The sequence below is a fragment of the Falco rusticolus genome, chromosome 11, assembly GCF_015220075.1.
Source record: "Falco rusticolus isolate bFalRus1 chromosome 11, bFalRus1.pri, whole genome shotgun sequence".
Lineage (NCBI taxonomy): Eukaryota > Metazoa > Chordata > Aves > Falconiformes > Falconidae > Falco > Falco rusticolus.
The window spans coordinates 32,750,312-32,763,405 of NC_051197.1; positions in this window are offsets into that span (position 1 = coordinate 32,750,312).

Here is a 13,094-nt window from a genome sequence, read left to right on the forward strand (position 1 = left end):
ACATAGGTGAGGGCAATCTTATTTTCAGGGATGGCAGTTTCTGTAAAGGTTTTAAATGCTTCTCTATGAAAATGTATCCACTGGGAAAATAAAAAGCAAAACAAACCAAAACAACAACTACAAAACCCCCTAACTTCTATACAAAGGAAAAGGATGTTTGCCTGAATAGCTGACTACGGGAACCCATAGGATGCTGTGGGGTTTACAGAAGAAGCTCATGTCTCAGGCTTAGCCAGTGAAAGAAGCAGATGGAAAATAAAAATAATCACTTATCTTGTACAACAATCTCCTTTTCTTTGTGGTTTACATTTCTCACTGCCCTTTTCAAACATACTGCAAAAGGTGATGGTTCCATGTTTTTAATTGGCTTCTTTATGTTGAAAGAAGGTATAGAGGTTTGTGCTATGATATAACATGTCAGATCTTGCTGTACCTCATCAGTACCCAGTATATGAGTTTCCACACTATTCTTACTTTGTAAAATACAAACAAAGACTTTTATTTATTTGGCAAGGGTGTATGTACACAGAAAAGACTTGAATAAAATGGTTGGTATATCAATATTATTCCTTCAAATGTCCACAGTTCATAAAGATTCTTAAGAAATGAGCATGGCTTTTACCCCCAGAAACAACACCAGAAGAAAGGTAACAAAAATAATGAATTGCATGAAAGAATGTTTATATAGGTCATTCTTTGGCCAAGTTTAGTAGAATAATAAAATAAATTTCTAAACATACTGAAAATGGTTGAACTATTTTCAAGTATATAAAAGCAGTGATTTGACTAAGTTAAAAAATTCACAAAAATATTACAGTTTCTCTTGCTATTTAAATTCCAGCTTTGAAAGACTAATACTACATGGTTCAGCATTAACTGTAATTCCTTTTTTTCCTAAACTTACCAGCTGAATTATGTTTTACACTTTGCATTCTAATTTAATCACTTGCCCTTTGCTGTTTCTTTTTTCCTCAGACATATTCAACTGATTTCATAATTATGTATGTCAGATAGATTAAAAAAAAAAAAAAGTTTGTTACAAACTTGGCAACAAATAAGACAAAGTAATTTATCCTTTCTCTTTGCAACAGTTACAGAGATAGTAAAAGTCTTGCTTCTACAATTTTGTCTGAGAAGTTGAAGCTTTTGAAATATCCAGAATCCAGAAGTTTTAAAATCACTTTTCATGGGTCTTGGGCACATTGTTATGCAACAAATCAAAAGGTAAAAAAAACCCCAAACAATTCCTGATAGCTGATCTGCACAACCCAGAAGTGATTATTTCCATAATTCCTACTCAGTCCTCCCCAAAATACAAGTTCTTGGGTTTTGTTTAAGATAGAAAAGGGTTTTAGAAAAAAACACGTAACTTTTTCAGTGAAGGAAAATCTGGTGCAATCCATGGTAGACAGTTCCAGTACAAATTATCTGCAGCACTAAGAATATGAACCAATATGTTATACTGTGCTACTTATTTTTTTTTTTTAATTCAGGAGCTTCCTATTACTCACACACACTGTCCATGTTGTTCTGGTAGGCAATGATCCTGTCACCTCATCCTTTAGTAAGAACAGATTCCTTATTCCCAATCCCACATAAGCATTCCTTTGAATCACCTCCAGAACTTCCCCTCCACCCCCCCCAAAAAAAAAAAAAAGAAAAGAAAAGAAAAGAAAAAAGGTGTCTTTCTGTTTGTCCCAAGACAAAGTTCTGAATGTATTGCTACAGTAGTATTTCATCATGCAACATACCAAACGAAGCTTCAGGCTTTTAGCTCTATTAAGGGTCTTCCTATGAACTTGTTAATGAGTGTGAAGCTGTGTGTCATTCTGTTCTGTCAATGCAAATATGTCTTTCCTAAGCAGATCTTTTGAGCAAGTGAAATTTTTTGTTTGGGGTTTCTACTGTGTTTTTTTCTTATGTAGGCTGTGTAAGTTTCCCACACTGGCAGAAATGAAAACCTGTCTGTAATCCCAACGGATTCAGTGCTGTGGAGAAGGTGATGGGTCATGCGATCTCAAGTGAGGCATCTGATGGGGACACCTAGAAGGGAAAAAAGCTCTGTAAGAAGCTCTGTGAACCATAAGGTGCTTGGGCTACAGACTAAGCAGCCAGGGTAAGTCTGGATTCACTGCCACCGACAGGACAGTGTCTGTCATCTTTCATCCTCTTGTCTTCTTACCTTTTACCAGCTATGTTAGATAATTTTACTCATTCAAACTGCAGAATATTATCCAGCACAAATAGGTACATACACAGACAGGTACGTAAATACATGCGTGCATGAAAGGGTAGCTTTCTGAAATTTTGGTGCAATCATTTCTACTTAGTGAAACAGCCAAGAGCTGCTGAAGCCAGGCCAAAGCATGAGCAAGACCTGCAGCTGGGAGTAAGGCAAGGGGAGAGCTGCGAGACAGGGCCACGAGCAGGATGCTGTTGGGCTAGTGCAGTATCAGGTAAACCTGAAACATTGGTTAAAGGATGCTTATATGGATTTCTGAGTAAAGTAGACAAGTGCATAATCCTGTTGATTTTTTTTTTTTTCTCATACTATGTCTAGCTCTACTTTTGAGATTAAATATTACTTTATTCTAAGCTGGTCGCCAGCCTCAGAAAGGGAAAAGAAAACATACTCAATTTTCTCCCTGATGTATAAGGAAAGAATAACTCCAGAAGGTACTATAGGTTGGTTATAGCTATAGATTGGTTATAAAATCAGGATTTAACACAGCAACATCAGGAGAGACATCTCAACTTTCCAAAAACTCACTGACAAAGTCATGCTCATGGTATAACCTGTCAGATATGCCTCTGCTCACAATTTCATTTTAGTTTTTGGAGGGAGAGCAAATCTGGCTTTACGTAACTTAGATGTGTTCATGAATTAGAGACATAAGAAAGGAAGACATAAGCAGGAAAAAAAAAAAAAAAAAAGTGGTCAGAAGCTACAAATGCCAAAAAAGAACACATATTTCAGAAAAAGTAACAGAACTGCCAAGGTCTGGCAAACTGTACATTGCTAACAGACAGTCAGAATAAATGGCTGAATAATCCAAGGTGAAGAATGCAGATTTCTTGAAATTAGCACTGCAAGGGGGAGGAGAGGGGATGAGAGGGGACAAAAGAGGAGGACAGGACAGGACAGAAAAGAGTCTTGTCTGTCTCCAGGACTTTCTGCCAGTACAGTAACCAAACCTTCTCTTCATGAAAGTGTTCATACATAGTTAACAGTATGTATATCCCGAATGGAGAAGGGATATATTGTACTAATAGCTTGTTCAACACATAGTAATCCTACTGCAACTACTTTTTATTAGTTGTTTACTCACCTATTGGATGTTACAGTATGTGTGTCGGTGCCAATATTCCATTAATACAATTAAATTAAGACCATTACAGAGCAAAAGGAATTAATTCTGAAAAGTTACAATAAATCTTATACCCTAAATATCAAATACCTTCCTACTTTTCTGTTGAATGGAACTGTACTTTTAAAGACATTACGAGCTTTTAATTTATAGGTATGCTGTCTTTGTAAATGAGTAATGAATTAGCTACATTTAAATACGTATGCATATTTCTTTTTCCAGAATATCCCTGAATTCTTCTTCTCATAGGTTATATTTTTTAAGAAAGAACTCTGTTTAATTAGAAAACATCAATCAGCAGTAAAAGAACATCAATAAATTGTTCTTTTTCATCAGTGTGTTGCCAATTACAATCTGCAAACACATGAAAATTCTTATTATAACTTACAATGACTAATTTCTGTATTAATAATAATACAATTATATCTCACTAAAACACTAAGTAGTAATAAACAAGAAGAAAATTAAGCAACTTTTTTGAATCATAATTCTGTACTATCATTAACAGTGTCAGTCTGGATTTGCCCTTTTGAAGGGCAAATTCCATTAGGATTTCATTGCAGTGTTGAATAAATAAAGCAAACAAAATACACAAATTCAAACCATATCAGCACTGATTCATCTAGTTTAATCTCAATGTAACCTGAATGAATTTTATTTATTATTATTAATTTTAAGATGCGTGACTGAACTCCAACCAAACAAGTAATGACACTTGGCATTTAGAGTGGCACAGCTAATTAAAAAGTAATTCTATGATTTCTTGACTTCTGTAAACATGGTTTCCATCTTAGGGTTCCAACAAAAGGTCATTGAAGGCCATGGGAAATTCTTCCACAATTTCTTAAGCACTGGCTTGGGTTCTGCCTGTGAGACTGCTTAATGCTTACACTCCCATACCTCTAGCAATGGACAGCAAAATTCCAGTTTCATCACAATAAGTCTTCCAGTAGTATTTATTCACCAGCAAGAACACTGTCAGTTATGCATATAAATAGTAATAAAGTGTATGATAAGAGTTTGTGCCATACTCCTCAGTGAAATCCTGACTATCAACGATGCTCAGAAAAAAATCCAAGGAACAATCAGGATGTTTTATAGAACACAATGGCTGAAACAGCAGGAGATACCACAAAACATACGGCTGCCTGACAATGCATGAATCTTACCCGAACTTTCTCCATGAAGACTGATAGACAGACGCGAGCTCTGGCCCCCTGATTGCTGATATGGATGTGCACATCTGAAGGAGTGGGCAGGCACCCTGCTGGGAGTACAAGAGGAAGTAAATGAGCTCCAGTAGCATCACTCTGGCAGAAAAATAAATAAAAGTCAAAGTAAAGGAAATATGTATTTTTTATTTTCTTTTAGTAAAGCACTTCTGGAAAAGTGACTTTTGGCAAAGGAAATTTGATGAAACAGGATTCTGAACATTCTGAACACAGTTTCTCAGTTTTGGAGGTCAAGGCAAGGCAAAATTCAGCAATGAGAACTGAGCCCTGGCTGAATTCCACAGTACCAAGAGGTAGAGAGACACTCCCAACCCAAAAGAGCCTGCACTCTAAATAGACAAGAGATTAGTGAATGGTTCTAAGAGGGAAAAAGCACAAGAGGATGAAACTACTTGATCAGTGACAGTATTGAGAACAAAACCCAGCTCTTGTGCGCCCTCCTTCAGCATTTTCTCTGCTTGGCCACAAAGCTTTCTCTTTCAAATGACTGTTTTTTCCACAAAAATTAAGTCAGAAGACATGTATAAAATATTTTAGGGAATATGAGCAGTAATCCCTGACAAGTTCAGGATGTAATTAATTTCATTGTAATTTTGCCCTTATTAAGGGATTTACCGCTGTTAATGGAAAATAGTTCGTCCAAAGCATACACATTTTCCAACTAAACAGTTTATCTAATCCCTAGTAGTATAATAAAATAACAGCAATTAAAACCAGACTATATTCATAGTGTAATGCTATTGCCAGTGCCAGATCCTCAACTAATCTGCTTAGGCAGAAACTGTATCACTTATTGCTGAATCTGTCAAACAGAATGCCCAAAGGTCAGGAGCAGTTTTCATCATCTGTGTTTCCCCTGAACAGTATTAGGTAATAGTTTTTAATCAAAACTGGCGTTTTTAACCTACTAGGAGTGACAGCTGGGATGCCAATATAATAATAATTAACAAGGTATTTGTGATATAAGCTACAGGGTATCATAGTTGATTCTGCTCTGTGGTTGCTGATTTACATATTTTAAAAGAAATCTAAATATTCAGTATGAATCACAAAAACACTTTACCTGAGTCCTTATCCAAAATCAGACATGCTATGGGGAATCACTTCTGTTCTTAGCCTGGAGATATTTTCACACCCACTTAATGCTTTCTTTGCAATTTCACAGTAATTTGCAGAGTCATGGTGTAGGAGCGATCCATGAGCATATCTTTCATGATTATCAAAATACTCAGGTTTTGTTTTTAAACATTTGGGAAACTCCTGAGACAGTTGAATGGTTTTATAATCATATAATTACAATATTTATATTTACAGTCCTGAATTATTCTGGGAAGCTTGGAACGACCAACTGACATCCAGTCTTTAAGGCCTTTGTTACAAACCTTAGTAAGTAACAACATATTTTCCTTGACAATGCTTTTGTCCAAAAAGTTCATTCAAGAGAATTAAGTTGATAAGTCTCAGTACTCTCCCAGATCCATGCCTTATTCTGTTTTTAAGTTATTGGTGTGCCTATGCCCCCTGAAATTTCAAGGAGAGCCGGTAGAGTGTGAAATCAGGAAAACTATACCTCCTTCCCATGATCATATACATATGCCATATTCGGAAAAATGTCAGGTAGCACTACCCCCCAGTTGTTTTCAAGATAGATGTTACTTCTATGGGAAAAGACAAGGTACAGCCAATACTTTCTGGGGTCTGCCAGGCAGCATGTCCTAGTTCATATGCCTCACTATCCTTATTCTTGCTGTCCCTAGAATACCTTGATCTTTACAACAAATTACAGTCATCTGGGGATTCTGCAAATCACTTACTCCTGGATATTAAATTTCAAATTAGTGGCCTGTGTCACTGCTATGGAAAGGGAATTTCACTCCCTGCAGCAACACAAGTTTGGTTATACTTGTATTTTACAAAATACTTCCTTCCTAAAAAATAAAAATATTTCCCTAAAGAAATATTCTAAAGAAAAATGGGCAGCATGTCTTAAAAGAAAGAAAGTCAACATGGCTCATAGTAGTAGCTTTAAAAAATGGTTAAGATAGCAACTAAGGCTCAATCCTTTAAGATAGTGTAGCATATGTTGCAGTTCCTATGTTTTTGATCCAAAGTGTGCTGAAATGCACTGCAGAATTATTTCTTAGTGCAGCACATTTATTTATAATTGCTGTATAGTTGCTTATACTTGAAATAGCAAAATATTTGAAGATTTTGCAGAACTCTTTGCTCCAGCGCTTAAAACATTTTGATCATGATTGTCCATCTACTCTTTTTATTTTTTTAACACAAAACCTATTTCATGTAACATTTAAAGTTTCTGTTCAGTTTTTTTTCCCTTCCAACATCTAGTGTTTCAGTAAAATGCTTATTTAGCATATGTGAACTAAAGCTCAGAAGCTGATCATTTGAAGCACCAGAAAAACGGAGGTCAAAGCGTGCCACTTTTAATTCAGAACAAATTCACCAGTCACTGGAAAGAAAAGAACTATGAAATTTTCTTCTCAAACACTTTTGTCCTTCCTTTTGTTTGTTCAAAGCAACCCAGCATCAAGGATTCTCAAGACCAACTGACATTTCATATTTTTAACTTAATTCAGCTTTACTGCTTCCCATCCATTCCTCCCTGACAAGGAGAATATACAACTTGCCATTATAAATACTTTATGATGACCCTGTCTCCCATACTCTTCACTCTAATCACAGCTATGCCACTTACCATTCATGTCAGTTTAGATATATAGAACCATAAAAGTAAAACCTTCTCTCCCTGATCTCTTTGAGTTATTTTTCATAGGGCCATAAAAACAAAACTTAAATGAATTCATGTGGAATTTCAAGGTACTAACAATTGCTTTTTCCCTCCTCATAGGGGAGAGTGAGGTAAGTGCAGCGATGTCTTCGAAATTCTTATTGAAAAATAAGCAGCTTCCATGTCCATCTTGTAAATTTATTTAATGCTACAATTTCACTAGCCTACACAGGGGCACGTATGTCTTAGATTTCTGTTCCTGTATGCTCCTCAAACAAACACAATAGGTAGGAAAAGGCAATGTTTTTCTCCCCAGTGCTTTGGATGGCAGCTGAGGACACTGTCACCGAAGATGTACAAATGCCAGGACACTTTGTGGTAGCTGCAGCAGCCAGTCAGCCCACTCACCCTCTAAACAAAGCTCAAAAATCCTACAGCAGCTGGAAGAAAGGATGGGTTAGCACCTCATAACGGACAGTAACACAGGGGCTAAAGTACTCTCTGATACCAAAGAAGGACCTCAGTGAGGAGGGAGAAAGGAAAGTAATATTTAGTTACTAGGAAAAAGGTTACCCAACCCTGTCTGTTGTTTAAGTGATTAAACTACCAAAATTATTAGAGGGGAATGGCTTGTAAAATTGTTTATGAAGGATAAATTGCTGAAGATTTTTCTCAAGTTGGATATGCTATGCTTGTTCTTAATTCTCTTTCTTTGTTTCATACACAGACCTGGGCTTACAAGTGGGAAACTGACTGCTGCTCCTTTGTTGTACTCAGTACTCATCCCAAGAGTTCTTCATGTCTCAATTTTTTCTTAAAGGACTGCATAATCATCAGGTACAAACCCTCTCTGCCCTTGTGCAAGGCAAATTTTCCTGTTTACCAACTCATTTGTACATCCTCTTCCCTGCCTAGTGTCCTCTCCATGTAAGCAGGTGTTGAAGCTGCAGATGCAGACAGCTAAGAGTGATGTTGCAGGGGGTGTTTGCTGTGGGCTGCCTGACTAGGAAGGACAAGTGGATGAAGTCTACAGACAGATAAGAGTGGCCTCATGTTTGCCATGGTCCTCATGGGGTACTTCCTCTGCTCTGATATCTGCTGGAGGGACAACGCAGCCAGACATAAACAATCAAGGAGGTTCCTGGAGAGCATGGAAGAAAATTTTCTGGCCCAAGTGACAGAAGAGCCGACAAGTAGAGGTGCTTAGCAAGAACTCATACTTGCCAACAAGGAGGAGCTTGTTGAGGATGTGAAGGTCAAAGGCAGCCTGGGCTGAAGTGCCCACAGATGGAGTTCAGGATCCTGAGGGGAGGGGTGAAAATAAAGATTACAACCCTGAACTTCAGGAGGGCAGGCTTTGGCCTCTTCAAAGATCTGCTTGGAAGAGTCCTATGGGATAAGGCCCTGAAAGGAAGAGGGGCCCAAGAAAGCTTGTTCATATTCAACAGTTACCTCCTGCAAGCTCAAGAGCAATTGATCCACACAAATAAGAAGCCCAGTAAAAAAACCAGGAAGTCTGCACTGATGAACAGGGAACTCCTGGCCAAATTCAAACACAAAAAGGAAGCACACAGGGAGTAGAAGCAAGGGTGGGTAACTTTGGAGGAATACAGAAATACTGTCCAAGCATGCAGGGATGAGGTTAGGAAAGCTAAAGCCCAACTGGAATTGAATCTGTCTAGGGATGTCAAAGAAAATAAGAAGGTAAGCAAACATGTGATAAAAAGAAAATTTGGGCCCATTGTTCAATAAGACAAGGGACCTAGTGACATGGGACATGGAAAGCACCAGATGCCTTCTTTGCCTTGGTCTTTACTAGCAAAACTGCATTTCAGAAATCCCAGGTCAGACCAGAAGGAAATGTTGGAGCAAGGAAGATGATCCCTTAGGGGGAAAGACTCAGGTCAAGGAACATATAAACAAACTGGACATACTTAAGTCCATGGGCCCTGATGGGATGGGCCAGTAGGTGCCGAGGAAGCTATAAGGTTTGACCATTAGATTAGATTAGTGCAATAGATCTGATTTATTTAACAACGTGGTTCCTGTCCACCCTTTCCTGTGGTGTTTCTTACTATACCTCTTGCTGAAGCGAAAACGGTGACTCTGTCACTCAGTAACTTCTGCCAAAGCTTCCTCACTGCAGGAGGGACACAAAGCCCCGCTCCGGCACAGTGCAGTAGTTGCCCTTGGCTCAGGCCTCTCAGGAATTTGCTGAGCTCCAAGCGAGACCTACGGAAAGTCTGCAGGAAGGTGAGAGGTGCCATTGCAGAGAGAGGTCAGACGGCTGAGATGGGTAACACTGGTAATTCAAGGGTTCAAGAAGAAAACCACTAACACAAAAGAAGTATTAAATGTTTATGGGGAAAAAACAGAGAGGCTTGTGGGGACTGGGAGCTGTCAGATTCTCAGCTCAGGTCCTCAGGACTGTCCATGTTGATGGAGCTGGTGTAGGATGGCAGCTCAGCAACACCACGGGCCTACTCAGGAGCTGCAGAGCTGCAGTCTGTCCTCTCCTGACCAGTGCCTTGCTGGCCAGCAGAGCTTCTGAGCCTTTGCCCTGAGCAGTGAGGGAGCTCAGCCTAATAGCTCCCTAAATCCACGCTATATCTTGTGTCTGTCAGGCAATAAACAACTGCTTTGTTTTGAAGTCACCCATATCCTGCTCCCAGCATTTCTGGATACCTGGCTAATGATGCCGAAACAAGATAACCCAAAAAAGGGGTGTTAATAAATGGCAGTCTGTTTTAGGTTTACCAGCTGAAATTAGCTAAGAAGTAGTGAATAGCTTGAAGATAAAGGATGTTTGGGTTAGAGGCTGGATAACATCAAACTATTTCTGTCATCTGATATGGATTTATACATTGGGTAGAACATGTAGGGTAAATGTCTCTCAACTGAGATCTTTCTATCAACTTGTTTCAGCTGCATCTCCAGTAAAAATGTGGGTTTTTTTCCTCCAAACTAAAACATGTTCAGAACATGATAAAAAAATCCATCATAATGGTGAAATCCGTAGGTGGTTATTCTCAGGTTCATTGAGCAGCCCTATAAATTGTGTTGCTTTTTACCGAATAGCTCCCCAACAGAATTACAAGTCTGGTCTGTGGCATGCTCTGCACACAAGCAGAAGCAGAATAAAGACACAGTTTGCATCTGCTTTTGCAGCTCATGTCCTAAATTGATTCCTCAGACCTGGGCCACCCTGTTCATGAGAGACTAGGAATCTATGCTTTTTTTTGCAGATGGAGTTAGTGAGTGCTCTGCAGAGAGGAATTTCTGACTATGAAAGCAAATGCCTTGCAGAAGTGGTCATCCCAGATCTCCCATGTCTAAGCATAGCTAAAAGGTAGTGGCTGTCAGGTGTCTGGAGGCATCCCATTTTCTGCAGATACTGACTCCGTCTGTAGGCCTGTCATGAAACTCTTAGGGCTGGAGGTACGTGCCTAAGGTGCTGACTGGGCCCACAGCTGAGCTAACTGGGCAGGAAGCGGGAAACTGCTGGATAGGGCATGGGAAACTGCTGAACATGGCAAAGAAGTGTGACAAGGCAATGGGTGTCCAACAGGGCTGTGAGAGGGGACTGGATTTTCACAGCCACAAAAAGGACAGTTATGTGAGGGAGTGACAAGCACCACAGATAACTGGAAGGGAGCCAGCTGAGGGTATTTTGGCAAGTGCAGTCTTGCAAGGCCAAGAGCACCGCAGGAGCGCATCAGTTACACCAGGTAAGGCCGTGATTATCTTAGCACCGGTACCAGAAATGCCAGATTTTGGTGCAGACCTAGCGAAAGAGGGAGCAAAGGGGAAAAAGTAACTAGGGGATGGGAAAGGGGAGGTACAAAGGTACAATCTATTCCACTTCCATCAACTTATCCCAAAAGCTTTTCATAATGTGTTACCTGTCCTTTGTGGAAGACAAGGAGGAAGAAGGGGAAAATGTTTTGACTGCTTCTGGATAATGAAAAAAAAGGACAGGGGAGGGAAATGTCTTTGTGCTTCCTACCCTTTCTCTGTGATTGACTGGGCAGTTCAGGAAAAAGAGCATATGTGAGAATGGGTTAACTGGAGCAATAGACATACTAGACAGAATAAAAAAAAAATCCCTCATCCCTGTCAACAAGCTGAAAAACATGCACTTTGCTTCAGGTGCTCACAGAAGCCAGGGCATTGCATGTACAGCTTTCAAGAACATTACTGCTGGAAAACCTCAGTGTTTACTGTGATATCTGTGTATTCATCCTGCTGCTTGACAAACTGCTAATCTGTGAGTGACAGAGTTACAGAGCAAGCAATATGCCAGCCCCAATGTTTTCATGGCTTTTCTGAAAGGTTTACAGTTTTGCAGGTATAGAAAATGTGGTACAGCATAATGATTAATTTTAAGAGAAGTGAATAGAGACTATAAAAATAGTAGCATTTTATGATGCTCTCCTGCTTTTCTGAGAAGAGGCACAGCAATTATAAAATGGGAGAGAGGGAGACTGGATTGAATGCCTTTGAAAAGAAAAAGCATCAAGAAAAATCTTCCTAAATTTGGGGTCTGTAAAAATAGATCAGGCAAATGTTTCCCAGAAATGGGTATTTTGCCCCTTTGTGCTCATGCATGACTCACGCAAGGCCTCTTTAGTCCTGCTTGTGCACACCTTGTCATGCTGGCTGCTGTACATGTTTCACCACAGTACATGTTTCATAAAAAGTCAGCTCATAGCTGCTTCTGGTCCAGGTCCACACAGCGTTTTGTCTGCACCTTGCCAGGCATATGTCATGTCTTGACATTGCTACAGGAGATGTTCTGTTCATGCCCTGTTCTCATTAATGAGGAAAAATTGCTGAATGATACCTCAGCAAAGACCCTGTGAAAAGCTGAGCTGAAAGGTGCCTCTGGAAAAGTCACCTAAGCAAACTCAGTCTGCAAGAAGAAATAGGATCAGATCTATTTTACCTAAATTCTGAGATTCCACAATTCATCTGGGTAGTTTTCAGAAAGTACTTTACCTTCACTGCTGTGTGACAGGCAATACAGACCTTTTATTACTCTTAGTGCTTCTTCGTTCCTCATGCCTACATACACTCCAGACATACTCCCAGGGTTGTTGCTTGCACCTGTGTGGTCTTTGTGCTGACTATGGCATTCAGGACTCCATATTTCTTTTCCCGTGCTCAGGAAGCGGGTAAGGAATGCATGCCACTGATTACAGAAATGGAAAATATTTCAGGACCCCTTGCTCTTGCTATTTTTGTGGGCAGATTCATAACACATAGAATATCTAAGTTTTTCCATTCTTTTTATCTTTTTTTCTGTTTGTTGGGGGGGGGGGGGTTGTTTTGGGTTGGTTTTTTTTTTTGGGGGGGGGGGTGTTGTTTTTTTCTCTTCTGTTAGGGATTGGTTTCGTGGTGAATATTTACAGCTTTTTCATTCTCTACTGGAAAACTTTAAGATCTGTTTAAAACCCATGCTTTTAACCACTCTAACCTAACCGTCATATTCCTTGTCCACCAATATTTCACACTATCATGCCAAGAAGGCTCCTTATGTTTTCTGTTAGTGTCTTGGGCCTTCACTGTGCTTGATACTGTAATCAAGCACAAGAAACCTTCAGCTATGTACGGATTCCAAGACAGACCCCAACTTCTTTTCCCACAGATCTGATCAAAAACACAGGAGGAAATGTCATTCATCAGCTGCAATATGGTTCTTCATCTTTTCTCCCCTAAGCTCTGCTAGCTCCTGTCACATGTGTT